Source organism: Triticum aestivum, chromosome 2A (genome assembly GCF_018294505.1).
Source record: "Triticum aestivum cultivar Chinese Spring chromosome 2A, IWGSC CS RefSeq v2.1, whole genome shotgun sequence".
NCBI classification, from domain to species: domain Eukaryota; kingdom Viridiplantae; phylum Streptophyta; class Magnoliopsida; order Poales; family Poaceae; genus Triticum; species Triticum aestivum.
The window spans coordinates 297,957,154-297,962,370 of record NC_057797.1 but is presented as its reverse complement, the minus strand read 5'-3'; positions in this window follow the sequence as shown (position 1 = coordinate 297,962,370).

Sequence of the window (5,217 nt, the reverse complement as noted above, 5' to 3'; positions counted from 1 at the left end):
GATCCTTAGCCAAATCTTCTGATATGTGGCAGCAGGGGTGGTTCTATATCACCGAGCCCTGCAGCTCCAAGTGGGCAACCATGCCCGCATTCCGATCCAGCCCCCCAACTCAGCTTGCATCGTGGATTAACAAGGGGCTAGATTGGGGATCAACGAATGACGTGCGAACTCTGCAAAGCCGCATCTGAAGCCTCATTGAGAGGGACATCGACATAGCCAACGTCGTTCATGTAATGCTAGTTCGTCGGACCCTACCGTGCCAGCAACGGCCCCACTGCCTATGGGAGTTCAATCCAGAAGGGCCGCGGACTCTTCAGCACTTCTTTGGCACAACACACGAAGGAATGTGGAGATTATTCTTCGGGAAATGAAGGCAATGGCCGGACACCACCGAAGATGTCGGCCTAGACTATAACCATCCGGACATCCTGGTAAGTACCTGTTTACCGAATACCTCATAATCAGATACCCAGTGGTAAGATACCAACAATATCATCCTTTTTCAGGGCTGGATAAAGAAGGTGGAATTGATTAGGTGTCCGGCTCCCCTTCCCGAAGACTTAGCTACTCCTATGTTAACAAGGATGCTGGCCTCGGTGCCATACCAGGCACCAGCAGGGGAGGGCGAAAAGATCCAACATGACCTTGGTTCTGGAAATAAGTCGGACACTGAGTACGGAGAAATCAACCTTTCCTCGCCCAAAGATGGAGGCGGAAAAGGACCTAGTATCCCTTCTCCAAACAGGAGGAAAAGGGCCGCCTCTGAAGATGGGGAGGGGCGGTCTCCCAAGAAGGGCAAGATGCCACCGTCGACCGGCTTGGTTTTGGAAAGTGATGCCGTTGAGCAGCTTCAACAAGGGGTCAAGCCCTTGGCCAAAATGTAAGAGAATCCGGAGTAACTTTGATAGCGTCCCACTCCGTTATTGTTACCGAAGATACACGCAACGCATTTATGTATTTTTACAGGTCGGCACATGATTTTTTGGGGTGATCCTATTCTTCGGGGAGTCTCCTCCCAGAGATGATGGAGAGCAAGATGAGTCCTCCGACCTCCTCTCCCAATAAGGCGAATGATTTAGAAGTGTCATCGCGGAGGGTCCCTTTGGACCAGGGGACAGAACAGGCTGTACCCAAAGGTGGATCTCCGACCATTCGGGATTTCGGGGCGGATGATAACCAAGGCCCCGCACTGTCTGGTTCACAGTCGACAACAATTTTGAAGACGGGTGAGCCGATTCCTTCAAAGGATGTTTGTGCTATTGGGACAGCTTCGGGGAACCCGGAGACTCCGGATATATTGCAGGACATGTTGTGGAAAGCATCTGTCTCGGGGGAACATCGTACCTTGATGGGTACAGTGATTGAGAAAATTTCGTCCACGAAGAGAAGATTAAATGAAGCCTTCATGAGCCTATTAAAGCGCTTTGAGGTTTGTAACCTAGTGTTTTCGGCTATGTTTTATTTGCAAAGATGCGCCTGTGTATAGGTAGTAGCCCCTGAAACTCGGGTTGGCTTCCGCTGGGAAGCACAACGGAGGATCGAAAAGGATCGTTTGAGGACTAACGTGATCAACTTTGAACACATGCTTCTTCTCCCTTGGCCACTTCCCGGACTATGGAAATTGCCGATTTGCAGTGGAAGCTTGATGTGCCAGGGGATGATCTTGCTTTAATCAGTATGCGTCTTGACGAGTCTTAAGGTATGTATTCGGGCAACCCTCATACATTTTTGTGGTATAAGCATGATGCTGAGATTTGGCTGCAGATGGTGCTGCCGCCATAGAAGCTCTTCGAGCGGAGCTGGCCCGGGCCAAGGAGCAGGCCCGGTGTAGCAATGCTGCTGCCGAAAAGGCATCGGCTGAATTAAAAGCTGAACGAGCTGCACGACGCCAAGATGAGGAGAAGATATCCACGATGATGCTCGAGCTGGAGAATGCTACCGGTCACTGTGAATTTCTGGAGAAGGAGAGTGAAGCCTTAACGGCTGATCTGGAGAAGGCCTTACAAGAGGCGAGAGGAGTGCGGTCGGAATGCAGAGCAGCCCGTGAGGAGGTTCGACAGGCGACGGATATTGCGGCTGGAAAGCCCTTTCTGCTGCAAACTAGGTTCGGCGACCCAAACTATGCCCAGCGTAACCAAGCATGGAGTTCTCCGGATGAGTTCTTGGAATTGCCGAAGAGTTCTGCCGATGTGGCGCAGTATTACCAAGCGTGGGATGGATATGCAACGGAGAAGCTTTTTTGGTCGCAGTTTGGCGCATCAAAGTGCCCTCTATTGCTCAATGAACAGATGTCCCAATGGGCCGAACTTCATAGGATATTCGGCGCTGCCATGAAGGATGTCGTAATCCGGTTGTGGCCAACTGAGCCTATTCCAAATAGCTATTTCGGTTTGGTGCAAAGGCTTGCTGACGCGGTGCCACGTATCGACGTTGTAAAGCGGTCATCGTGCATTGAGGGTACACAGATGGCTTTTTCTCGAGTCAAGACGTTCTGGGGGAAGATGAAGGCCATTGATGTTGCAACGAAGGGTCCACCCAAAGGCAAGGACCGTCCGGAACCGGAGCATTATTTTGAAGATGTCCTAGAGGCTGCCCGCTTTATAGAGGGTCAGTGCTTAAAAGACATAATGTTCGAGTGAGGTGTATGAAAATTGTAAAAGACAATTTTATAGTTAATATATTTATGTTTTGCTTGAAAGCTTGAATTCCTCCTGTGCGGCCGTTTTGATATAATCTGAAAGTTTTCCAGTCGTCGGCTTCAGCCCCCTCGTAGGAAGTACGGGGGTGTTTGGAAAAGCATTTAATCACTCTTTATCCAATGTCTTGGTCCATGAAGGAGGTGATAATGCGGGGAACCAGACAATCGGACTATAAGGCATTAACACTTTCACTTAGCCATAGGAGTTTTATGGTGGGGCTACGACATAGCCCCTGATATGTGTGCGGCGTATGGTGCCTTACATATTTGATCTGAAAAACATCACTCGTGTGACAGGAGAATCGCTAAAGATTCCAATAGGTCGTCAAGTGGTTGACCAGCTCACGCCGCATCATGACAGTCAGTTTTTGGCTTTCTCTACTGAGGTGCTCATCCAGTTTAGACCAGGGCACAATCGTAGTAGTTCTCCCTTTACTACCCTAGCCGATAGAGCAGAACTTAGGGTAGCAAGCACAGGAGCCGGGCAACCCAACTATTGACCCAAGACAATGATTTGGAGCTGATGCATATAAGGCCAAACTTGCGATGCCGAAGTATGCTATAGAGTTGTTCAGACTTTCGCTGGCAACTCATTTGTTCCCACACTGAGCCCCTGGCAGGTTATGCCAAGGTATTTATGTGAAATAACTGTGGGAGCCATATTTGTCGGGAAAACAATACAGATGATTAGTTCGGATATTGTCTACTGGTAACTGAGCGATATGCCAATGATTACTTATGATTCATATATATATATATATATATATATATATACTATTCATCACCCGGGATGCAGAATAAGTTATTCTTCACCCGAGGTAATCTTACGATCATTTCATAATTAAATTATGTTTCGAACTCAAATAGTTACATTCATATTGATTCACTACGTAAAATTTGACATAAGAAAATAAAAATATAGGCCATAAGACAAGAAAATTTGCAGTTTATGTGTATTTTAGACTATGTTTTTACGTTTGTAATTTTACATAACATAAAATATTTTTTACGGTGATTATATATTTTTCTTACGGTCCCTTTTTGCATCGGAAATAAGACAAAACTTACGGAACGTAAAATTATGGTGCATTCATGGTAAAATAGAGGGGGGTGAAGAATAACTATTCCTCACCCAGGGTGACGAATAGCGCGACCTTATATATATGACATGCTCGGGGTTGGAGGCGGAGGAACAGGCATAATACAGGCTCGAGAAATAGAGAGTGCGGTCTACAAAAAGTTATTTTGCACCTCCTGTCGCACATCTGTACCGCCAGTCCTCGATGGGGGGAATCCTTGATGGAAATAGCCCCTTAGGTGAGTGTGAGGATACGGACTCCGATAGAGCCAGTTTCCGATGTTTATGATGTTCGTCACCTATTTTTAAGGAAGAAATAAAAAGAAAATAAATAATAAAAAAGTTACTGGAGTGCTTGCAGGCTTATCCGTATTGTGCTTCCGCCAATGCCCATGGTATCTTGAGTGCGTAATGATGTATGCGCGGTACAAACTTTGTAGGTGTACGGAGCGGGCGGCGGAAGCCGGGTTGCTATTTCCGTTCTAGGAGTAGTTGATCCTTAGGTGGAGACTGCTTCTGAATACTGGTGTTTCGTTGGTGAAACTTTTCGTCATCCCTGTCGCTTGGCAGCCTCCTCCCCCTATGTTCGGCGTTGAGCTTGCCGACCTGTTTAAATACCCAACAGTTTTTATTGGTATGATTAGCTGGTTTATCAGGGCAGCCATGAATCTGGCATGGTCGATCCAATATCCTGTCCAGGTTGGATGGTTCGTCTCGATTCGCCTTGAATGGCTTCTTCCGCTGATCGGGGTTGGGGTTGCTGAATCTGGCGTTGACCGCCGTGTCGCCTAATCTTTCATTGTCATTGCGACTGTTGTTTTTTGCTTCATCGTGGCTTGCCGTTGCCGTCTCGGATTTCGGAGGTGCCCTGGTTGCTGGCGCTGTTGCTTCTATGAGCGAGCCAACTGTCTTCTCCCGCGCAAAAGCGGGTCTCAGAGCAGTGAGGGCTGTCATGGATTTAGGACCTTCTTGGCCGAGGTGGCGTGCAAGCCATTCGTCTCGGATGCTGTGTGTGAAAGCCGCAAGGGCTTCCGCGTCCGGGAAGTCGACGATTTGGTTCTTTTTGACTAAGAACCGAGTCCAGAGCTCCCTGGCTGATTCTCCGGGCTATTGGACAATGTGACTTAGGTCATCGGCATCCGGTGGTCGGACATGTGTTCCTCGGAAGTTATCGAGGAAGGCCTCTTCCAAGTCCTCCCAGCTGCCTATGGAGTTTTCAGGCAGGCTGTTTAACCAGTACCGAGCTGGACCTTTTAGTTTCAGTGGGAGGTATTTTATGGCGTGGAGGTCATCCCCACGGGCCATGTGGATGTGGAGGATGAAACCTTCTATCCATACCGCGGGATCAGTTGTCCCGTCGTATGATTCAATATTGACGGGTTTGAATCCTTCACGGAATTCATGATCCATTACTTCATCAGTGAAGCAAAGCGGGTGTGCG